The sequence below is a fragment of the Ceratotherium simum genome, chromosome X, assembly GCF_057802395.1.
Source record: "Ceratotherium simum simum isolate JZ-2026a chromosome X, ASM5780239v1, whole genome shotgun sequence".
Lineage (NCBI taxonomy): Eukaryota > Metazoa > Chordata > Mammalia > Perissodactyla > Rhinocerotidae > Ceratotherium > Ceratotherium simum.
The window spans coordinates 102,329,256-102,355,710 of record NC_141940.1 but is presented as its reverse complement, the minus strand read 5'-3'; positions in this window follow the sequence as shown (position 1 = coordinate 102,355,710).

The following is a 26,455-nucleotide window of genomic DNA, read 5'->3' as shown; positions in this document are numbered from 1 at the left end:
TATCTTCTAGTATGTAGTCCAAATGAAGATAATACAGTGTTTGACATCATAGCTTCTAAATCTTATCTTTAATTTGTCGGCTAGAGGGGATATTTGAAATAAGGATGTCTTTCTCTTCATTCAAACACAAACATATGTAATTCATGTAGGAACTTTTACTGAGAAATAGCAGCAAAAACAGTCACAGCCATAGATGTGTGTTAAGCACTCTACTACGTACTTCAGATTCAATAAAGTATTTAATATTTTCAACAACACCTTAGGGTAGGTACTATTATAATATTCATTTTGCAGGTGAGAAAATTGAGACTTTGAGAGGCTAAGTAACTTGTATATTTCTAAGCAGGAATGCAAGGCAATACTCGAGCTAAATAAGACTAGTTTATAGTGTATATGTTTTTTTTTTTTTTTAGTGTCATTAGAATCAGTAAACACCATATTATCTCATGGAAGACAAGAAATCCTACTTGTATAACATACTGTCTGTCCTCTAGGGCATAAAGCATGTTGTTATTGTTCAGTTCCACTCCTACATTTCTGAGCATCATAAATCTTATATTTAAAAAGGGAAGGATTAATAAATGACCTAACCTCCTTTTAAAGCAGTATTTTCTCAGGGTCAGCCCTGTGGCCTAGTGGTTAAGTTTGCACACTCTGCTTCGGCAGCCCGGGTTCGTGGGTTCGGATCCGGGGTGCAGACCTACACCACTGGTCAGTGATGCTGTGGTGGCATCCCACATATAAAATAGAGGAAGACTAGCACAGATGTTAGCTTAGGGTGAATTTTCCTCAGCAAAAAAAAAAAAGAAAAATGAGAGAGAAAAAGCAGTATTTTCTCAAACTAACATCTCTTCTTGATAGCCATTTATTATATATCATGATGAGAAGACAAGTACACCACACTCTCAAATCAAATGGAATTTATCTTGTTTTTCCATGAACATCCTTGAGGGTTCCTCATCTTTTTGTTGTTGTTTGCTTGTTTTGTTCATATTATTTCTTGTCTTAAAATGTTATTTCTCCTAGATTTTCTTTCCAGATATAACTTCTTCCATGAGAAGCTTTCTGATGCTCCCAATTAGAAGTAATCCATTCTCTCTTTGAATTTTCCTAACACTCCTTTTGTCCTGCTTTAAAGAATTTCTTCCATTCTAATTTATGCTGGTGTCATTACCCCCAAAGTACAGTAAATGTTCTCTAAAGGTAAAAACTACGTTGAATCACCATTTTTACCTTCTATAACAGGTACTCATAAATACTGTTGAACTTAATTTTTGCAGATTCTAAATTAATTAACTTATTTAATTTTAATACATACAATTGGTATCCATTTTGAATTATTACACCTTTTAATAGGAAAATGTTCTATAGATTAGAAATCTCAAACTATCATCTTTCAAAATGACACTTTGGATTTAAAGTAGGTCATAAAACGAGGTTGTGCAGCACATGAAATTTGAAGACGGGCAAACATGGGCTTGAAATTCTGCTTTATTGCTTAAAAGTGCTTTGTAAACTTCAGCAAGTGATTTAATTTGCTGATTTCACATTTCTCGTTTGTGAAATAGGCATGATAATATCTACTTTACAGAGTTGTTATAAAGATTAGGAGTAATATAGTCAAGTTTGTTAAACACATAGTAAGTGCTCAATCAATGTTGGCATAACAATAATCCTAATATCCATATATATATACACATATACAATTGCCATATTATATATATAATTGCCATATTTATAAAATATTATTACATTGTCAAATATGTATACATGTATACACGAACATTTTCTTTCCAATATATAACTATGAATGAGGAAAATATGTACAATTGCTTCTTTACATTTCCTCATTCACCCACGAAAGTAGAATAGTATCTTCAGGTAGATCTAGTATTCTTGTCCTTTAAGACAGACATTTCACGATGTGTAAAATAATTTTACTGCTATTGTAATTGACCAAACCAAAACTATTAAACCAAATGGAGTCATATGCCTTTCCTTGTTTCCTTCTGAATGAAGGAAGGACAGTACACTTGATCTGGCTATAAGAAATTTAACTTCATTTTTTTCTGCTAAAGGAAAATCAGAGGGGAAAAAAACATTTTATTTTAAAATGCAGGGTGAACCGATTTTGATCTTCAGGGCAAGAAAGACATTAGGTGTCTTTATCTTCTCAAAAGTATTATTCAAACACAAATTCCAAATATGCAGAGTAAGATTAAGAAATTGAAAAGTATGGCATTTTGCGTCTTAGGCTGCCAAAACGTTCATTTCCTCCATAGGTTGCTGCAGCAAACCAGAATACACCACTTATGATCAGCTTATAGAAGTGTCTCTTTTTACATGGGGACTCATTTCTTTTGACCATGATTAAAAGTAAAGATTAAGATCACTGTGTATCTTAGAATATATTTGGTATGAGAGCACAATAATACAAATATAAAAATAAAATTGAAACAATTAAATTTTCACTTAGCTCTATTGCACATGGGCAATTCTAATTTCTCTCTTATACAGTTTCACTGGGACCATTACCTTCCACAAGACTGCTTTTCTTATTAAGGTAGTTATAATTAACAAGAGCCCTCCCACACATAACAGTTATCATCTACCATATTAATGAACATATATAAGCTATTATTTTTCCTAAAGTTTACTACATTTTATTTTATTGGAACCAATTGCAATGCTTTCAGAATTAAAAAAAAATAGTGACTTTTTTAATTGTCAATTAACTCTAAAATAATTTTCCAAAGAAAGAAAAAATATTCCCATTTCACTATTATAAGTTGGTTTTGGAATGTGCAGATGTAGTATCATAGAAAAAGAACAAATTTAGAAGTGCCGCGTGGAATTAACAGAGAATTAGTGCTGAAATTATACCAGAGCAACATTTCAATTAGAAATAGCAAGGAGATATGCACCCCTATGTTCACTGCAGCATTATTCACAATAGCCAAGACATGGAAATGACCTAAGTGCCCATCAACGGATGAATGGATAAAGATGTGATATATATATACAATGGAATACTACTCAGTCATAAAAAAGATAAAATCTTGCCATTTATGACAACATGGATGGACCTTGAGGGTATTATGCTAAGTGAATTAAATCAGATGAAGAAAGACAAATATTGTATGATTTCACCCATGTGCGGAAGATAGAAAACGAAGAAACAAACACGTGGATACAGAGAACAGATTGGTGGTAACCAGAGGGGTAAGAGGGTGGAGGGAGGGCAAAAGGGATAAAGGGGGGCATTTGTATGGTGACGGATGGAAACTAGACTTTTAGTGGTAGGCACAATGTAGTATATACAGAAGTTAAAATATAATGATGTGCACCTGAAATTTATATAATGTTATAAACCAATGTTACCTCAATTAAAAAAAAATAAATAGCAAGGGGAAACTAGGCTAACAGAGGTTGTAAGTAGTAAAGAAAACAAGAACCATCTTCAGTGGACATGACCTATTATTTCAAAAGGAAAGTGTCCAAAGGACTTGCTTATAAAATTAGATAAGCAGTAACTAATTTCAAGGCAGATTTCTGGTTATATATATCTGAAAAATATATGATAAATGAATTAAATATGCTGGGGGTCCCTTATCAGGAGTATGGCTGTGATGCTCATTTCAGTTATGTCTACTGATCCCATGAACATTCGGAGAATTTCCCCACCTCCACTTAATCTCAGGCATGGATGTACGTGCAGGAGCAGGCCAGTTCCAGTACGACACCGCGTAGGTAAGACACCTTCACTTCAAATTCACTGAACTAAAATCTGACCCAACTGTAGCAAGCATAACTCAAGGAAACTTTCATCAATCTGACTTACTACCTTATGAATAAATATCATCATAAAAATCAGGCCTCTTTTGCTATTTCACATTCCATCTTATTAAAACACAAGTGCATGAGGGAAATATTCTTGGCATAAAACCACTATATTCATTAAACTTTTTCTTTCCTACACCTGAAGGCACATGTCTAAACCTGTAGGGATTACTTTATTATTTAATTAGAGCAGATTCTTTTCTATCATTTTAGATGTTTCATCTGAAGTTTGATTAACATCAGTATATGCTGTGCTCTCAGGCAAGTAAATATAGCTTGTGCAGAAAGAGGAAAGAGCAGAAGCAAAATGAAAAAAAACTAAAAATACAGAAAAACATGAAATATGTAAAGAAATACAACTTCTAAGAAATAAAATATCAATGTTTAAAGCTCACTAGAAATACTTCATAAATGTGTATGAAGTATAGTATTGGCACGTTTTATTTAACGATTAATTCATCCCTTTAATAAACATTTATTGAGTGCTTAGTATTGGGGCAGTCAGTGTGTTAAATTCAGGGGGTATAATGATGAAAAAGACACCATCCCTGCCAATGAGAAACTCCCAATTTAATGTGAGCCATAAATATTGTAATGAGGGTATGTACCAAAATTGTAGCATATGCTGTACTTGCCCAGTGCACATCCCCTGGCCTTTCCATTTCAAAGTACACTGGCTCAATTTCCAAATGCCAGCACTTAGATTTCTTTGCCTGAGGACTCCCTCTGGCCACAAAGGTCTCCTTTGCCCACCTATATGGCAAGCCAAAACTGCTCAGGAATTAACACACCCCGGAGTAGCTCTCCACCAATGATTGATGGGTGTTGATGTATAAATTCCCCAGCTCATCTGGCACCCTCAAGTGGGATAACTCTGCAGTATGTGTTTTATACTGACTCCCAGAGTTTTCTCATGGGGATTAAGTTCCAGATACCCAAAGTGTTAACTAGGTTGAAAACATACCTTTTTATTTATTTATTTATTTTTTGGTGAGAAAGATTAGCCCTGCGCTAACATCTGTTGCCAATCCTCCTCTTTTTGCTGAGGAAGATTAGCCCTGAGCTAACATCTGTTGCCAATCCTCCTCTTTTTGCTGAGGAAGATTGGCCCTGGGCTAACATCCGTGCCCATCTTCCTCTACTTTATATGTGGCATGCCTGCCACAGCATGGCTTGATAAGTGGTGTGTAGGTTCATGCCCGGGATCTGAACTGGTGAACCCTGAGACGCTGGAGTGGAGCACACGAACTCAACCACTACACCACCCACCTGGCCCCAAAAACATACCTTTTATTGGCTTGCTTCTGTTTCCTGTTTCACTTCCATAAGATGTTCCCTGTATCTCCCAAATAACCTACTTAAACTGGAGTTCCTTCTCAGAGTCTGCTTTTGGGGAATCCAAATGAAGACAAAAGGCAATGCCAGCATAGAGGAGAGTGGATTAATTCTACCACAAAAGATTGTGAGAGAAGGAGGGAGGAAGTTGTTAGGGAAGGCATCACAGTAGATTAGGGTCTAGAAGAATGAGCAGAGGTACCTCAGGCAGAGAAAGGAGGAAGGACATTATATGAAGCCAAGCCAGCATGTGTGAAGGCTTAGACTAGTGGTTCTAAAATTAACATCAGTCATCTGGAAGGCTTGTTAAAACACCGATTGCTGAGCCCTACCCTCGGAGTTTCTAATATCATAGGCTTGAGAATTTTTATTTCTAGCAGGTTCCAGGGAATGCTGATGCTGCTAGTGTGGGGATCCCATTTGGAAAACCACTGGCATGGAGGGAATGACCAAATGATAGGTGGGCAAGAGGGACTGGATCAAGATTAGGAAGGATCATGAATATCCTGTGACCTAAACTTTTTTTAAGTACATTATTATTAAAATTGTTTATTGCAAAAAAGGGTACCAAACAGAATTACTAAATAGTTGTAGATTTACATCATACAATAAAGACAAAATCCTTGGAGAGATAACATATAGAATATTTCTTATACACTCCCTAGCATAATTACTCAGGTTCTATTTTCTGCCCATATTTTACCTATATGTAACCTATAATCCATATTTCCCACCAACCCCATGACTGTCAGTTTGGCAGCCTCATGCTTCTTACAGGCTATGGGCATGGGTCACAGCATAACTGGGTGGTCCAGCAATTGGCCAGCAGGGACAGCAGTGCTGAAGACATCCATGACCACAAAAAACCAGAAGGCACGAGTTGTCTATAGCTGCTCTCAACTGTGAGAGAATTTTGCATTTTGTTCCTGAAAGACTGGTTTAATTATGTTGGGTCCGGAAAAGAGAGATGGGTCATTAGTGGTTGTCTTTCTGTTTCAAACATGTGCAAATGTATCATACACAAGATAAGACCATAGCAGAAGCTAGAAGTCTAATCGGAGTTTTTGTTTGTTTGTTTGTTTGTTTCTTGGGAAAGGATTCCTCCCATCTGGTTAATTAAAACATCTATCTCTTCACATATTTAATATATTTTGGGTTTTTTTGTGAAAACATTTAAGTTCTACTCTCTTAGCAAATTTCAATTATACAATAGTGTTATCAAGTATAGTCACCATGTTACACATTAGATACTCAAACCTTATTCACCTTGTAGCTGAAAGTTGGTACTGTTTTACCAACCTCTCCTTATTTCTCCCAACCCCCAGCCCAGGGCAACCACTTGTCTACTCTCTATTTCTACGAGTTTGACTTTTTTTTTAGATTACTTATATAAGTGATACCATGCAGTATTTGTCTTCCTCTGCCTGGCTTATTTCACTTAGCATAATGATCTCAAGGTCCATCCATGTTGTTAGAAATGGCAGAATTTCCTTCTTTCTCATGGATTAATAACATTCCTCTGTGTGTGTGTGTGGGGGGGGTGTGTGTACATATGTATACACACATACATCTGATGCCTTCTTTATCCATTCATCCATTGATGGACATTTAGGTTGTTTCCATATCTTAGCTATTGTGAATAATGCTGCAGTGAACATAGGAGTGCGGATATCTCTTCAATATCCTGTTTTCATTTCTTTGGATAAATACCAAGAAGTGGGATTGCTGGACCATATGTTTGTTCTATTTTTAATTTTTTGAGGAACATCCATACTGTTTTCCATAGTGGCTGCACCAATTTACATTCCCACAAACAGTGCACAAGGGTTCCCTTTTCTCCACATCCACACAAACAATTTTTATCTCCTGTCTTTTTGATAACAGCCATTCTAACAGGTGTGAGGTGATATCTCCTTGTGGTTTTGATTTGCACTTCCAAGATGATTAGTGCTGTTGAGCAACTTTTCATGTACCTGTTGGCTATTTGTTGTCTTCTTTGGAAAAATGTCGATTCAGTTCCCCTGCCCATTTTTTAATTGGATTGTTTGGTTTTTTGCTATTGAGTTGTACAAGTTCTTTATACATTTTGGATATTAACCTCTTATCAGATATATGATTTGCAAATATGTTCTCCCATTCCGTAGGTTGCCTTTTCATTTTGTTAATGGTTTCTCTTGCTGTTCAGAAGCTTTTTAGCTTGTCCCACTTGTCTATTTTTGCTCTTGTTGCTGTTGTTTTTGGTGTCATATCCAAAATATCATCACCAAACTGATTTCAAGGAGTTTATCCCCTATGTTTTCCTTTAGGAATTTTAGGTTTCTGGCCTGATACATAAGTCTTTAATCCATTTTGAGTTTATTTTTGTGTATGGTGTAAAATACAGATCCAGTTTCATTCTTTTGCTTGTGAATGTCTAATTTTACCAACACCATTTATTGAAGGGACTCTCCTTTCCTCATTGTACATTCTTGGCTCCTTTGTCAAAAATTAATCGATCGTATATGCATGTGTTTACTTCTGGGCTCTCTATTCTATTCCATTGATCTATGTGTCAGTTTTTCTGCCAAAATCACACTGTTTTGATTACTATTGCTTTACAATATAGTTTGAAGTCAGAAAGTATGATGTCTCTAGCTTTGTTCTTCTTTCTTAAGACTGCTGTGACTATTCGGAGTCTTTTGTGGTTCCATACAAATTTTAGGATTGTTTGTTATATTTCTGTGAGAAATGCCATTGGAATTTTGATAGGGATTGCACTGAATCTATAGATTGTTTTGGGCAGTATGGACATTTTAACAATATTAATTCTTCCAATACATGAGCATGGACTATCTTTCCATTTATTTGTGTCTTCAATTTCTTTCATTAATGTTTTATAGTTTTCAGTGTACAGGTTTTTCACCTTCTTGGTTAAATTTATTCTTAAGTATTTTATTCTTTCTGATGCAATTGTAAATGGAACTGTTTTCTTAATTTCTTTCTGATAGTTCCTTGTTAGTGTATAGAAACACAATTGATTTTTGTATATTGATTTTGCATCATGCAACTTTACTGAATTTGTTTATTAGTTCTAATGGTTTTTTTGTGGAGTCTTTAGGGTTTTCTATATATAATGTCACATAATCTGAAAATTGAGATAATTTTACTTCTTCCTTTCTGATTTGGATGCTTTTATTTATTTTTTTCTTGCCTAACTGCTCTGGCTAAGATTTCCAGTACTATGAAGAATAAAAGTCGTGGAAGCGGGAATCCTCTTACTCCCGATCTTAGAGGAAATCTTTCGGCTTTTCACTGTTGATGTTAGGTGTGGGCTTGTCATATATGGCTTTTATTATGTTGACGTATATATCCTGTATAACCAGTTTGTTGATAGTTTTTATCATGAATGGACATTGAATTTTGTCAAATGCTTTTTCTGCATCTATTGAAATGATCATGCGATTTTTTTATCCTTCATCTTGTTAAAGTGGTGTATCATATTGATTCTTTGTGGATATTGAACTACCCTTGCATCCCTGGAATAAATCCCACTTGATCATGGTGTATGATCCACTTAAAGTACTGTTGAATTTGATTTGCTAACATTCTGTTGAAGATTTTTGCATCTATGTTCATGAGGGATATTGGCCTGTAATTTTCTTTTCTTGTCATGTCCTGGTCTAGTTTTGGTATCAAGGTAATGATGGACTCATAAAATGTGTTTGGAGGTATTCCCTCCTCTTCTATTTTTTGGAATAGTTTGACAAGGATTGGTATTAATTCTTTAAATGTTTGGTGGAATTCACCAGTGAAGCCATCTGGTTATGAACTTTTGTTTATTGAGAAGTTTTTAATTACTCATTCAATGTTCTTACTAGTAATTGGTCTGTTCAGATTTTGTATTTCTTCATGATTCAGTCTTGATAAGCTGTATGTTTCTAGGAATTTATCCATTTCTTCTATGTTGTCTAATTTGTTGGCATATAATTGTTCCTAGTAGTCTCTTATGATTCTTTGTTTTTGTGTGGTATCAGTTGTAATGTCTCCTCTTTCATTTCTAATTTTTGTCAATTTTGTTGTACATTTTCAAATTTTTATAATAAAATATTGGGTGAAAATCCTGATGCCCTGACCATATCCCAGATCAATTAAACAAACTCTGGTGAATTTTTTAAAGATCCTCAGCTCTTATTTGAGTCCTGTCTCTTTTCTTCTTAGTAAGTCCAGCTAAAGGTTTGTCTATTTTGTTTACGTTTTGAAAAAAACAGCTCTTAGTTTTATCGATCTTTTCTATTGTCTTTTTAGTCTCTATTTCATATTATTCCCTTCCTTATACTAAATTTTGTTTTAGTTTGTTCTTGTTTTTCTAGTTCCTTGAAGTGTAAAGTTAAGTTGCTTATTTGAGATCTTTCTTTTTTCTTAATTTTGGCATTTATTGCTATGAACTTTCCTCTTAGAACTACTTTTCCTGCATCACATAAGTTTTGGTATGTTGTATTTCCATTTTCACTTGTCTCAAGATTTTTTTAAATTTTTCTTTTGATTTCATCCTTGACCTATTAGTTGTTCAGGAGCATATTGTTTGATCTCCATGTATTTGTGAATTTTCCAGTTTTCTTCCTGTAATTGATTTCTAGTTTCATACCATTCTGATTTGAAAAGATGCTTCATATGATTTCAATGTTCTTAAATTTATTAAGACTTGTTTTGTGGCCTAATATATGATCTATCCTAGAGAATGTTCACTGTGCACTTGAGAAGAATGTGCATTCTGTTGCTTTTGGATGGAATGTTCTGTGAATGTCTGTTAAGTCCATCTGGTCTAAACTACAGTTTAAACCAAATGTTTCCATATTGATTTTCTCTCTGGATATCTATTCACTGTTGGAAATGATGTATTAAAGTCCCCTGTTCTTATTGTACTGCTTTATTTCTCCCACCAGGTCTGTTAATATTTGCTTTACATATTTAGGTGCTCCAATGTTGGGTGCATAAATATTTACAATTGTTATACCATTTTTTGAATTGACCAACATTATATAATCATTATATAAAGATTAATCATTATAGATTGACCTTCTTTGTCACTTACTACAGTCTTAAGCTTAAAGTCTATTTTGTCTGATATAAGTGTAACTATCCTTGCTTTCTTTTGAGTTCCATTTAAAGAAATATCTTTTCCATCCCTTCACTTTCAGTCTGTGTATATGTGTCCTTAAAGCTAAAATGTGTCTCTTGTAGGCAGCATATAGTTGGATCTTGTTTTTTTATCCATTCAGCCCCTCTATCACTTTTGATTGGAGAATTTAGTCCAGTTTTATTTAAAGTAATTATTGATAGATGTGGACTTACTATCGCCATTTTGTTCAATGTTTTCTGGCTGTTTTGTAATTCCTTTGTTCCTTTCTTCTCTCGCTCTCCTCCTTTGTGATTTGATAATTTTCTGTAGTGGTAATGCTTAGATTGCTTTCGCTTTATCTTTTGTGTATCTACTATAGGTTTTTGCTATAGCAGCAAAACTATAACTCAATCAGAGTTCTTGAAGTGGAAAAATAAAATAGTCACATTTGAAACTTAGAAATATGACTCTATAAGCTATAGAGAGTATATATGGGCTGGTGAGGAGTTAGAATAGTGATTTTCAACCTTGTTGCACATGGGAGTTAGCTGAGGATCTTTAAAAAATTCACCAGAGTTTGATTTAATTGATTTGGGTTGTGGTCAAGGCATCAGGACTTTCACTCAATATTTTATTATAAAAATTTGCAAATGTACAACAAAATTGAAAAAAAAAATCACAGATAAAACCTGTATAACCATTATCCAAATTCTAACATAAACATTTCACTGTATTATTTTATCACATATCTATCCACCTATCCACGCCTTTATCCATCCATCAATTGATCATGTTTTGATGCATTCCAAAGTAGTTATAGACAGCAATATAATTCACCCTAAATACATCAGTATGCATACCATCAAGTAGAGTTCAATATTTGTTTAGAGATATTTTTTTCTTTGTCGGCACTGGGATTTTTTACAAAGTCCCCAAATAATTCCATTGTGCCACAAAGGCTATAGATCACTGGATTAAAAAAGGTAGGCAGCATAAGGATTCTTTATTATGATTTTTGTTATTATTATTCACTGTATTTGTGCTCTCTTTACATTACGGCTAATTCAGGTAATAACTATGTAAGGGAGTTATTACCTAGAGAGAAGGAAATAAGATTCAGAGATATTACATATTTTTCCAATGTTCACATGGCAAGTGAAAACTAGAGTTAGTATTCAAATCTAGTTTTTCCTGATCTCATAGAAGACCATTATTTTTCTCCTACATGCATCTAAGGCTATGGGGGTAAAAATGGAAAGAAGAAGTTGAATTAGATATTTAATTTGAAGGATAGCAATTATAATTTTGGAAGAGAAAATTAAAAAATAAGGGAGTATCATAATTTTTCCAAGTTTTTCTTACATGACAACCAGTTGAAAATGATTATTTTGCCCAAAAGGCAAATAAAAGTGATCTTTACTTTCTTTTTATTTTGAGTATTCATTCTTCTTAGAATGCCTTAACATGGATTTTTAGTTTAATGATATCCTCCTTCAATTTGCCATTAAGTGGCTGTTGATTTTGTTTTTGCGTTTTTAAATAATATTCTTTTATTTGTAAAAATAGCATCATTGCAGTAAAAAAATGATGGAAAAAATTCCCAAACTATAAAATAATAGAGAGAGAAAAAAATCTGCCACAGTACTCCACCCTAATGCAACTCCAGGGATAACAGAATACTTTTTCTCTTTATCATTAATTTAGTCCTTAACCTAAATTTGGTGGTATTTATTTAATATCAGGATGAAATACAATGAATATGTAACTACTGAGAAAATATTTGAGGTAATGGAATTTCCTCATGGAATTTCCTCATCTAAGATGAAAATCATATATAGTCATTGAAAGACTGATGACTGCTGAAAATCAAAGACAGTTACAATTTAAAAGTGGTAAGATTTTGAACATCTTTTCATGTGTCTGTTGGCCATCTGTATATCTTCTTTGGAGAAATGTCTGTTCAGGTCTTTTGCCCATTTTTTAATTGGGTTGTTAGTTTTTTTGTTGTTGAGATGCATGAGTTCTTTATATATTTTGGAGCTGGTGCAGCCACTATGGAAAACAGTATGGAGATTCCTCAAAAAATCAAGGATAGAACTACCATATGATCCAGCTATTCCACTGCTGGGTATTTATCCAAAGAACTTGAAAACATCATTGCATAAAGATACATGCACCCCTGTGTTCATTCACAATAGCCAAGACTTGGAAGCAACCTAAGTGCCCATCAAGGGACAAATGGATAAAGAAGATGTGGTATATATACACAATGGAGTACTACTCAGCCATAACAAACGATGAAATCCAGCCATTTGTGACAACATGGATGGACATTGAGGGTATTATGCAAAGCGAAATAAGTCAGAGGGAGAAGGTCAAATACCGTATTATTTCCTTCATTAAGTAGTAGATAATAACAACAATAAACAAACATATAGAGACAGAGATTGGATTCGTGGTTTCCAGAGAGGAAGGGGGGAGGGGGGAGGGCAAAAGGGATAATTCGGCACATGTGTGTGGTGATGGGTTGTAATTAGTATTTGGGTGGTGAACATGATGTAATCTATGCAGAAATAGAAGTATAATGATGTACACCTGAAATTTATACAATGTTATAAACCAATGTTACTGCAATAAATAAAAAATTAAAAAAAAATAAAAGTGGTAAGAGAAAACAAACACGATCTTCAAAAGAACAGACTGACAACTTACATCTCACTAGAAACTATGCAAGCCTGAGGGCAAATGAACGCTATCTCTATCTGTTAATTGAAATGCTGTAGTGCAGGGCATGTTATCTTCTGTTTTACTAGATTATTGCTAAATCACACTCTAAATTGATTGTACCAACTTAAACATCCACCAGAATTATGAGACTTTGTGACTTTTCGCAGCCTTCACACTTTTTTTTTACTTTTCCCGATCTGATGAGAGTGAATGTCATCTCATTTTGTATTTCTCCAATAACTGATGTGATTCAGTATCTACTCACGTGTCTACTCGACATTTGGATCTTTTTTCTGTGAATTACCTGTTATTTTTTAGCTTTTGAATTTTTTTCCTATTAGGCTATTTTTATTTTTTTTCTATTTATACATTAGAATTTTTAATAAATTCTGATATGAATCCCTTGTTTACAGTATTGCAAATATCTTCTTTGAGCCTATGTCTTTTCTTTGTTTTTAATGTCTTTGCGCTGTAATTTTTTATTTAAAATAGTCAAATGTATCAATCTTTTTCTTTATGATTTTTCCTTTGTTTTGTTGTTTAAGAAACACTTCCTTTCTCCTAGGTTATAAAAATATTACCATATATATATTATGTTACATATCTACCTATCTACATATCTATCTATGTATCTATCTACATACATACATATATGAATGCTTTACTCTTTGTAGTTAGGTAATCAATAAATTTGTCATTTATAATTTATTTTTATGTATGGTATGCGATAGGAATCTAATTCCTATGTTTAATACAAATTTTTAAATTGACTTCCACCATAAATTTCACAGATTTCGCATATCATTCCCTGACACCATGGCAAATCACCCCTCAGCACACTCAAACACAACCGATTCTATCCGTTTTATTTCTTTTTTCTTGGTGACAAATTTCCTGGAGTGCTATTTCCTACTCCAATCTGTACTGGTTTCTCCCTAGACCTGTTATATAGCTCTTGTCACAGGATCTTCTCCACTATCTTTCTGGTGCCTCCCTCCATCTCCTTCCTATGCTAGATTCCTTGATTTCTGGATCCTATGCTTGTTAGATAATACTAGTGCTCAGCTATATTTCTAATTCTCTTCCCCATCTTGGACATATTGGTAATTACAATTCCCTATCTTCTTAAAGTTAAGCACGGCCTTGTGACTTGCTTTGGACAATGAAATGCAATGAAAATGACATGTGTAACTTATGGGTAAAAGCATTTAAGAGTCAGGGTGATATTTTGCAAGCACTTGTTCCTTGTTTTGGAGAACCCTAAAGCTTCTTGTGATGACAGAATGATAGAACACTAGAGTCTCAATCAGTTGAGGTCCTTGCATGACTATAATGATCAGAACCTTTGGTTGACTTATGTTGGATATGTAGCAAGGATAAGAAATGAACATTTGCTGTTTCTAGCCAATGATATTTTGGGGTTGTTTGTTAAAGTAGCATAACATAGCCAATCATGACTAATACAGTCTTCCTCTTTCTTGGTTTCCTTTCTCACTTGGTGAAGCACTTTGTCTTATGGATTCCTGAAAAAAAAAGGCTTAAGGGAGGCAAGTTTTTGAGACTGTCTGAAAATGACTTTATTCCCTTGACACATTTAATTTTTAGTTTGTCAGAGTGTATAATTGTATTGCTGAGTAACAAACTACCCTAACACTTAGCATCTTAAAACCAAAAACATTTATTATCTAACAGTTTCTGAGAGTCAAGAATCTAGGAGTGGCTTAGCAGCATGAGATTGGCAAAGGGTATCTCATGAGGTTGCCAGTAAGCTGTCGGTTATGGCTGCAGCCTCTCAAGATTTGATTGGAGCTGAATCATCCACTTCTAAGTTCATTTTCATAGCTCTTTGCAAGAGGCTTCAGTTTCTTAGAACATGGGCTTCTCCAAAGGGCTGCTCGTGTTATGGCTTTCCACAGAGCAAGCAATGAGTGAGGGAGAGGGAGAGAGAGAGTGGGGGTGGGGAGAGAGAGAGAACTCAAGACAGAAACCAATTTTCCTATAACTTAAACTTGAAAGTGACATATCATCACTTCTGCATATTCTGTACATTAGAAGAGAATCACTAAATCCAGTCCACACTTGAGGAGAGGGGAATTCAGCCCCAAACCTTAAAAAGAGGAGTATTGCAGAATTCGTGGACATGACTTTTAAAACCACCACATAGGCTATGGAATCTAGGTTAAAAATCACTTGTTCCTAGCAGATTAAAGACAATACTCCATTTTCTCCTAGCTTCCATTTTTGTTGTTGAAGAGTCCAAAGCCATTCTGATTTTTGATCCTTGAACTTCTCTTTATCCTTGTAGTTTTGAAACTCCACGATGGTGAGCCTTGGTGTGGATCTTTTTTTTTTTTTTAATTTACTATGCTGGGCATTCAGGAGGTCCTTTAAATCTGGAGACTCATTTTTTTAAGTTCTAAGAAAATTTATTTTGTCATTTCTTTGATAATTTCCTTTTCTCTTTTGTCTGTAACTTCTCTTATTTTGATATTGGACTATCTAGAGCAAGGTTTCTCAATATCAACACTATTGATATTTTGGGATGGATAATTCTTTGTTGTGGATGGCTGTATTGTGCATTGTAGAAGGTCCAGCAGCATCCCTCCTGGCCACTATTCACAAGATGCAAGTAGTACCCCCCTCCCTGATTTGTGATAACCAATATTATCTCCAGACATTGCCAAATTTCCTCTGGAGAGCAAAATCACCTCCAACTGAAAACCATTAACCTAATATAATCCTCTAAGATTCTTATATTTTCTTTCTTATTTTACTTTTATTTGTGTATTCATATGACTTTATGAAAGATTTCTTCAAATTTATCTTCTACCTCTATGGATACAGTAACTAGACTCACTGTAAGATCATAATTCTAGTTATGTTCAACCAGTTTTCATAAGATCTATGCCTTGTCTCTATTTCCTCAGTTTCTTGATTTGTTTATGTTTTTATTGTTTATTTTCCTAATACGATGGCTTATTTGTTTTTTATATTGGTTTCCATCTTTTGTATTAGAGACTTTCTTCAAACATCTGGAAATCCTTGACTGTCTCTTAAAATTGAGGCACCTAAATGCTTATTGGAAGCTTTCTGTGTACATATGCAGGGCTTATCAATTGGCGGGCTTCAGCACAGGGTCATCAGGCAAGGATCTGGCGATTTCACTGGTGGATCGTCACATATCCTTAATGCACATCTTTTCTCTATGATAATCAGGTTCTCTAGGGAAAAATTTGTAATCTCCTGTCCAGAGCATAGAAACTTAAGAGCCAGGAGGGGGAGGAGGGACTGGTGGTCTCACCATTAAATATATTGAGCTTAACTTAATCCCCTATTTTCAGTATGATGGCTCACTCTTTCCATCAACTGATCTTGTTTTCTACATGTTGAGAATTTTTCTCTTTCAGCCTCACCAGAAAGCAAACTACTCACTCATGTGTGCTGGGATGGGATAAGAGTATGTCTAACTACTCTGAGCTGGAGACTTGGCATCTAATTACTCCTTTTGAAGGCTTCAAAATAAGTCTTTTATTTCGAGCCCCACTGAAGACTACCACACTCTGAAATACCTAGTGCCTTCAATTCAGGAGTTTCTCTGGGGTCCTGCAGAACAAATTGGCTTCCTTGTCTTAATTTCCTTCTTTATAGACTTGATATGCCTTTGCAGATGTCTTCTCTTTCATTTTCTTTGCCATTTTGTGACTGCATCTTTTTTATTCCTTTAGTGAAATCTTAGAATAATTTGGGATAGAGAGGAGATAAATGTTTGTTTTCAGCTGTCATTTTTAACTGGGTCCATGGTGAAGTTTGTGTCCTATTCTCTCTCCTCATGTATCCCCATCTAGCATTTTGCAGTTGCCTCTACCTTGCCCAGTGCTCCATCTAGCCCTTTCAGGTTTAAAGTTCCTGCACTGCAATGTTATTGGGGATAACTCCAATCCATTCATCAAGCAAGAGAACAGCTTTGATACAGTTCCTAGTTGTAAGGCTATGTCATTATTTTTAGGCCTCCATAGGCCCATAGCTTTATGTAAGCTGTAGCCCCAGGCTATAGCCTGAGGCTGCACTTTTTTTCCCCAGGTTTCTTTCATGAATGGAGGAGCCACAAACCAGACTCTGGTTTTGAACACTGAACATGTCTCCAGTTCCACAGCTTGCTTGAAGCAATTTTAGTCTCACTTACCCCACAGCATCCAAATTCCTGGTTGCCACTGTTGCTCTATGGTTCAAAAGCAAGCCTGGCAGTGACTTCTGGCCCATTCCCTGATTTATATTTCTGTTCCTGCAGAAGTCTGTATTTTATGTGCATGTGTGTGTGTGAGTGTATAGAAACGTATTCTTTTTTCTTTTATATTTTTTCAGTGCTATATTTTTAGAGCAGATGAGGATGCCACTTAGATCAGAAATCTCTAATTATAGTTTTGCATTGTTTCTTTACAATAGACTCCAGCACAATGTGTACATTTCCAGCAGGTACTTGCCCAATATAAGGGCCACTAGATTATAGCCTTAAGTGGAAATTCTGTTGTGAGACATATGTGTCTCAATACAGCCTGTTTTATACAGTTCACTAGACATAGGGATATCATCATGCCCCTTTTCAGAGACCCAAGATCATTTGGTTAATTTTATTTTCCAATGTATATAAAGGACTTCCTTTCCTGACAAGGTGACCTGAATCCTAACCAAACATCTTTGGTAACTACACTTAGAACTAGCCACATATTGCTCCGACTCCACCTTAAATCCATTTCCTCTAGGGAACAGTGCCTGGTATGTGACCTATGTGATATTCCACAGCACTCTGGGGATTCTACAGCTCTGCAGGCCTAATAACCAAAGTACAGTCATGCGTCACTTAACAACGGGGGTTAGGTTCTGAGAAATGCATCATTAGGCGATTTTGTCCTTGTGCAAACATCATAGAGTGTACTTAACACAAACCTAGATGGTACAGCCTACTACACACCTAGGCCACATGGTACTAATCTTATGGGACCACCATCATATGTGTGGTCCATTGTTGACTGAAACGTCATTATGTGGTGCATGACTGTAGAAGTTCCATGGTAATCAACTCACAAGGAGCAGTCTGGGCCATCTAAATTCTTTTACAGAAGACAAGGTAGGGGCCAGACTCATTAGTCCCTTCCCTCAAACTTCAATGGCCTTGTTATTCATAAGACTCATGCTGCAAATAAGGCCAATGTGATCATCCTGCACGTGTTTTACAATCTGAAATATAACCTTTAACATTATCCTTTTATGACTTTTTAACATTTAACTTCAATGTCCGACAAGTTACTATATGTCTTTTTCTTTCCCCCAAAAATGGAAGCTATAGAAGGGAAATAAAATCATTTTTCTAATAAAGAATTATATACAAAGAGTGTGCTACCTATTTTATTTGGTACAACCTTTGCTATTTTTTGCCAAATAAGTGAAGGTAAAATATATACTTACGTACGCTATAACATCTCGTGAAACATCTTGGCTAAATCTGCTTCTCAGCCTGCTGATATCTTATTATTTACTTTATTTCTTGGGGGTTGGATTATCTTATATCAGTAAATAATTTTATTTAGTTAAAATGCATTGGGATATATATGTATATGTATATATACACACACGTATAGTCATTATATAATGTATCCTTGAAGCGAGCATAGAGTTGCAAGAGAAACATTTTTATGGCAACATTCCTTGCTGGTACTGAACAGGCAAAAACATAGATATTCCTGAAAACAAAGTGGTCTGGTAGAATCAACATTAGAACAGAAATCATAAGACTTGGGTGATAATCTTGCTTTGCTGCCGATTAACAATGGGAACTTGGTCAAACCTTTACCTTCTTTAAGCCTCATTTTCTTCATTTTTAAAATTGTGAAGTGGACATAGATCAACATTCTAATGTTGAGATTCTTTGACACTATACTATATAAAAATTTATTTTGTTTCAAAATTTGTTTATGCTAATCTGTAACAAATGATTTGGTTTCTAAAACTGTCTTCCAGTTGATAACAAGCAGTTTTGAAACTATTGCTAGACAACAAAAGGGATGTTAAATTGTTGAATTTAGCTAGCAAGGGGTGTGTATATTATGAAAGCTAGCTAAGTAAGACCTTAGTTAACCAAGGAAACACGTATGAGATGAAATTATATGATCTTTGGGTTAAGTTGAAAATAAAAAGTAAAAAATATACAAAATCTTTCTCTCTTTTTATAGTGTAAATATGAAAATAACTCCCAAAGTGCTTGCGTGGATGATACCTTGGCAAGGATTAGCTTGGTTAAATGCCAACTGAAGAAAATTAGTCCAGAAGCTGGTTTCACATAATGCTACTACAAACTGGTATATAAAGCAAGTATTAAAACATAAGGTGTGTATTTACTGGATCAAGATCTTATGGATAGGGGAAAATCCTACAATGTTAAGTCAGTGGTATACTAGTAAATGTCTAACAACCAGCTCTCCTGGGGGAAAACTTATTTAAATACTCCCATTATATTTAATTTCAAACTATCAACATAGCATCAGTAAATGTGGAGTTAGTAGTGTACCATTACATAGTCATTCCACCACTCAGATACAGTGGAGATAAATAATATTGAGACCATAGATAATAATGAAATGTAGTAAAATAATTAGGCAGTGATGAGATTTGAGCATCTATTACCTTTGTTTACAATATAATTTAATGTATGTTAACATAATTTAATTTTTAATAATGGTTATGTTTAACCACTGGTCCAAAAATTTCTGAAAATTTAACAACTGGCTCTAGCAAGCCTGTATGAGCCATCTCCATCACACCACTGAGTCAAGTTAAACATTAGTGTATCCCAGTGTGTAAGAGAGAGAAGGTTCTTACCAACGCTTACACCCTAATTCATTAATTAATTTTGCTTATTCTTTGAAGGCATTACTTTCTATAACGTTTTGCTTTTGAAAATGAGTCCTGTGTTCATAGACAAACATAATATGAGAGATCAAGTTCTGTTAATGCTCTACAAGTCAAGCCTGAAATCATGGCTCACACCTAGCACCACCTAACAGCAGGTGTTGGAATCACAGATGCAGAACTCATAGCTGTTTTTCCATGTACTTTAGAATCAACTGGGGAGCTAAATACACTCTAACACACACACACACACACACACACACACACACTCACTCACTACAGATATGTCCAGGCCCCACCCACTCCAGACCAACTAAATCAGAGTATCTGATTTATTTTTTGTAGATCCTTTCAGCTAATTTACATTCAACTGTTGAGCCAAGTTTAAAAAACACTGGTAAAGAAAAAATAAGTTGTATCTTATAGTCTTGGCTTATTTTGTTTTAAAATTTTACTTTATATCATGAAAACTTTCAAAGATATGTAAAAGTAAAGAAACAAGATGATGAACCTCATGTACCTGTCACCAAGCTTCAACAATTATCAACATTTTGCCAATCTTGTTTTATCTCCTCCCATTGCACTCTTTTCTAAGAAAAAATTTTTCGGAAGTTTGTCAAAGAAAAATCCACACGTATTATTTCACCTGAAAATACTTCAGCATGTGCCTGGAATTGCTCTTTGAAAATACGATCTAGAGTAGCAACAGTGAATGCAAAAAAATTATTCGTTAAATATTTCATTTAGTAAATGTTGGGACAGATACGACGGTAGATGCTGGGGTTGTGAAAAAATCTTAGCGTCAATTATATGACTTGGTATTTAACATCAAGCCAATAAGATAATGGGATAAGTTTGGTCATGCTTTGTCCTTAATGTATAAACAGGGCTTCTTTTCTAACCTTTCTTTTATCTGGTTAATCCCTCCTTATCTTTTAGAACTCAGTTCAGGATCAGTTCTTTCCTAACTGTGGCCCACAGACTGGGTTAGGTGACCCCCACTTTGAATGCTAATAGCTCCCAAATGTAGACTCAACCTCAAGTACTTATCATTCTGCATTAAAACAGTGAGTTGATCATTCTTCTTCCTTTTCTAAAATTTTTGAGATCATAGTCCATATTTTATTCAGCTTGATATTTCTAGCCCTTAAATACAGTATCAGAATCATAGTGGGGTCACAATAATATTTGTTGAATGAACGACGAGTCTATGAATGATCAGTTCTGGCAGATTTTAAGTCTGAGGTCAAAGATAGAAGAAAATAGCCAAGTCTGCAAATATGAAGACTTTAATTTAAGGGCAAAGATTTTATAATCTTCTACTTCCATAATCATCATCACAATGGTTTGTGGGTTTTATGACAAGAAAGAAGCCATATTAATTATTTCAACTGTTTTATTTCAAGAGTGATTGTGACAAGGAAAATGAAATCACTACACTATGAAGAATAGTCAGAGAAGTAAATTATTGGTATAAAATAACCCAAAACCTGAAGGTCCTTCATGGCTTCCCTACAAATACTCATGCACAGACAATATTTACATATTAATTTTAACAACTGATATTTAATTAGAGAATGCTTTTCTTAAATTTTTCTTATATTTGTGGTAGATAGTCACAAAAATGAAATATTAACATTAATTAAAATATTTTTACAACTTTTGTTAAATAAAACTTTTGAGGTCATAAAGAGATTTAAACTATTGAATCTTATAAACTATATCACATTCTTTTATTGAATTGTTCACTTATCTATTTTAATCTCCGGACTGAGAAACTAAAATTTTATTTGACAACAATTAGCAACTCAAATTATAACTAAAATATCACTTGCTACACATCTAGACAAAAAAGCACCCAGATGCCCACTTTATAGTCTGTTTCTATTAAGATGCTAGTGAATTGTGGCACTATTCCAAAAAATGTAAGAGCAGAAAGTAAGTAAAGAGCTCATTACAAATATAATACTAATAATTGCGACTTCCTGGTTTCTCAATAAAATTTGAGTTAGTAACCACATAATTAATTTTTTTTTTTTTTTTAATTTTTTGTTTATTGCAGTAGCATTGGTTTATAACATTGTAAAAATTTCAGGTGTACATCATTGTACTTCTATTTCTGCATAGATTACATCATGTTCACCACCAAAATACTAATTACAACCCATCACCACACACATGTACCGAATTATCCCTTTCACCCTCCTCCCTCCCCCCTTCCCCTCTGGTAACCACCAATCCAATCTCTGTCCCTATGTGTTTGTTTATTGTTGTTATTATCTACTACTTAATGAAGGAAATCATTAAACTGCTCAATACACTCCACTATGCCAAATGAATTATCAAGAATAATTTAGTGTGACTTTTATCATGAATGAGTATATATAACTTTGTTATTCTGGAGTTGGCAGACTGGATTTTAAACACGAAAATAATAATGAAGGTTAAGATATAGACATTGCTCTAAAATACACTGGCTTGCTAATCACTACAAAAATAGTAAGATGTTTATTTTCATAATAGTGGAATTCTTATCTATAGGGACCAAGACAGTAGGGTAGAAAAAGTACTTAGAAAATACTAAGTGTTCAAAATAAGTTAAAAGAAACCCAGACATCTCTCTTATATATAGCAAAATATATTTGTGAAATAAGGGGCCAATTCTTATTTGGAAATTATTTTTATTCCAACCCAGGAGAATTTCCAATCATTCTCACACCCACATACTACAAAAATTACAGATATCAAAGTCTATATACATGTAAAAATTTACCAATCTGGTTCCTGGCCATGCATTGAATAGTCTTTAAAGTTGAACACAATAGTAGAAAATAAGTTTTGTTGTCATCAGTTTGATTTCAGTTACTAAGTCAGAACTGTCCAATTCAATGGAATAGAGCTTTGTAACATAGCTTTATAGCACCTTAAATCAAAATCTACTCTTATTTTTGAAGCATAAAAAAGAATATCAGAAGCTTATCAGATATCCCACTAAAAAGGTCCTTTCAATCAATGGTTCCCCATATTCTTTGGTGAATATGAGTTGCTGTTCATAATTTCAAAGAACCTTGAAATGACCAGAGAGGAGGAAGAGACCAGGAAATACTGACAAGAATCTCAGAGTGCTGCTAGCAAGGGTCAAATTCATAGCTTTATTATCCCCATTTTACTGAGAGAACTGAGGCTCAGATAGAACTTGCCAAAAATTCAGTCAGGGATTGGTGGAGCTAAGATTCAAACTCAGATCAATCTAATTCCAAAGCTGAGCTCTTAACTGTGTCTGAGACTCACTTATTCCTGGAAAAGCTATAAATCTGGCCTTATCCTGTTAATATTCCACATAAACTGAAGGCTATTTTTAAACAAGATACTTTTGTTTCTTTCTGTTCTTGTCTTTGGTCCATGGATCAAACACTCAAAAATACCTAAATACTTTGGAATGGGAACCGGGATATCCAGATAGGGTCCTATATTCAGAGATGCTGACATGGCTGCCATCACCTAGCCATGAGTACTTGTTTTTTTTTGTTTTTTTTTTTTTTGTTTTTGCAGAGGAAGATTGGCCCTGAGCCGACACCCATCATCAATCTTCCTCTTTTCACTTGAGGAAGACTTGCCCTGAGCTAACATCTGTGCCAATCTTCCTCTATTTTGTATATAGGTCACTGCCACAGCATGGCTGATGAGTGGGGTAGGTCCACGCCCATGGATCCAAACCCACGCATCTCGGCCACCAAAGTGGAGTGTACTGAACTTAACCACTACGCCACCAGGCCAGCCTGAATACTCTCTTCTTAAAGCTTGCAATCCTGGATCAATGCCAAGCTTCTTTAGTTCTTTTCAGAAACTATTCTGTATATGGTACCTCATTTTTTTGCATCAAAATTGTTTTGAATCATTCAGTACCCGAGCATTTTCCTAGAAAGATGAATTCAGCTCCTCACCTTGTTCTTAGAAAACATGTATTTATTTTTCTGATAACAGCAGTAATAATTATAGTATTTTAAAGTTCTATAGAATCTTTTATCTGTAGGATTTACAGAAGCTTCATATATACATTACTCATTATAAAGTGTTTTTATTGAATATATCTCAGTGGGAGTATTAGAAATGGTGTTTTTAACATTTAAATATATGTTATTTTTAAAATTCCACTTTCTCTACTGCTTACAATCTATTATCCCTCTTCAAAATGGTTATATTTGTTTTATGTCTACTTTATAAACACATAATAAAAATGGTAAATATGAATTTTCCTCACTCTCTTATATTTTTGGGAATTTCTTCTTACTTCCCTTAGTAAGCAATATTTTCTCTCATTCCTATTAAACTTTACTTGCCTAGTTTAACCGGTTTTACTTTTCTTCTGCTTATTGTATTTCCATCCATATAGGTCAAAACGAATTTCTTAAATTCTTGTTTTCTCTGACACAAAACATTTCTCTTAATATGTGATTCTAACTCCCCTATATTATAACTTTGGACATGATTGTAACATTAAAAATTAGGAGACATAAGAGGGCACTACACTCACAATCAATATGTGGTCACCCACCTCCAATGAGTCTTCAACAGTGATGAGCAATATCACTGCTGTCTTAAGCTTACACAGTGGACCATTATTATCCACTGACTTCTCTGTGAAAATTGACCTTCTAGTTTTCTTCCTACCTCAATGGCTTTTCATCTTCATGTTAGAGTTCCTCAAGGCTTGTCCTGATGGATCTTCTCTTGTGTCTACACTCTCTCCTTAGGTTATTGTGTCTATTCACGTAATTTGAAAAAGCATTTCTATGTCTACGATTCCCACATTTATATGTTGATCACAGACATTTCTTCCATGTTCCATGTGAATGCCCCATATGCATCTCATATTTAACATTTAATATTTAATCTGGAAAGATATCCATTTCCAAATCTGCTCCTCTTTTTCTGTTCTCCATTTCTGTATTATGTAATATGATCGGGGTTATCCTTGACACTTCTTTCTCTCTCAACTCTACTATTGAATCCATCACAAATTGCTGGTAATTCTTTCACCAAAACACATATACCTAAAATGTGTGTCTATTTCCATTTCCATTGTCATATCAATCCATGCCTCACCAGGTCTATTCTATTGGTGTCCTAAGTGGTCATTCAGTTTCTATGGATTTCCCCTCCAATCCATTATCTTCAGAAAAAAGAATGATTATATCACTGCCCTGCTTAAAACCTTTAATGGTTTTCCATTGCACTTGGATAAAATCTATAATCCCTCTTGTGGCCTACAAGGACATATACATCCTAGTCCTTGCCACACACCGGCTTTCTTTCAGATCTTTGAACATTCCAAGCTCTCTCCCAACATCTCCAGACTTTGCTCATGTGATTCCCTCACACTCCTCTCTCAGTTGCAGCTCTCTGCTTAAATATCTTTCCTCACTGAGATCTCTTCTCATCCCCTAGACCACAACACGTCTTTTTGTTAAAAATCTCTCATAGCTCCTTCTAATTTTCAATAATAGCAATCACTGAAACTTGTAAATATACATTCACATGTATAACTATTGCCTTAAAATATATCTCCTCCACTAAACTCTGAGCTCCAAGAAGGCAGATGTAATGTGTGCTCTGTTAGTTTCTGCAGAGTTCTTGGGAAAGAATCAGAAGTTAATTATAATTTGTTGAATAAACAAATGAGTAGATGATTAACATCTAAGAAGGTGATGATGCCTTTACTTATTGATTAATATTATAGTGCCTAGCATACATTATTCATAAAAATTTCTTGATATATTTATTACTGATAAAGAGTCAGGGAAGTGAGTAAAAAAAGCTGTTATCTACCATTTTCCAGATAGCATGGTGGGTTTTGAGGATGCAGAGATGAAATAGATTGTTCAGGTCTTTTTTTTTTTTTTTTGGTGAGGAAGACTGGCCCTGAGCTAACATATGTTGCCAATCTTCCTCTTTTTGCTTGAGGAAGATGGTCCCTGAGCTAACATCTGTGCCAATCCTCCTCTACCTTGTATACGGGATGCCGCCACAGTGTGGCTTGATGAGCGGTATGTAGGTCTGTGCCCGGGATCCGAATCTGTGAACCCTGAGTCGCAGAAGCAGAGCGTGTAAACTTAACCACTATGTCACCACGTCGGCCCCCATTGTCTAGGTTTTTAAGGAGCTTACAGACAAATTTAAGAGAGAGCGTGTGAATCAAAAAAAAAAATTGGAGATGGCAGATGAAGAGAAGAAAATGATTTCCTTCATTAAGTAGTAGATAATAACAACAATAAACAAACACATAGAGACAGAGATTGGATTGGTGGTTACCAGAGGGGATGGGGGGAGGGAGGAGGGCGAAAGGGATAATTCAGCACATGTGTGTGGTGATGGGTTGTAATTAGTATTTGGGTGGTGAACATGATGTAATCTATGCAGAAATAGAAGTATAATGATGTACACCTGAAATTTATACAATATTATAAACCAATGTTACTGCAATAAACAAACAAAAAATAAAAAATAAAAAAATTTTAAAAAAATTAAAAAAAAAAAAGAAAACGATTAATC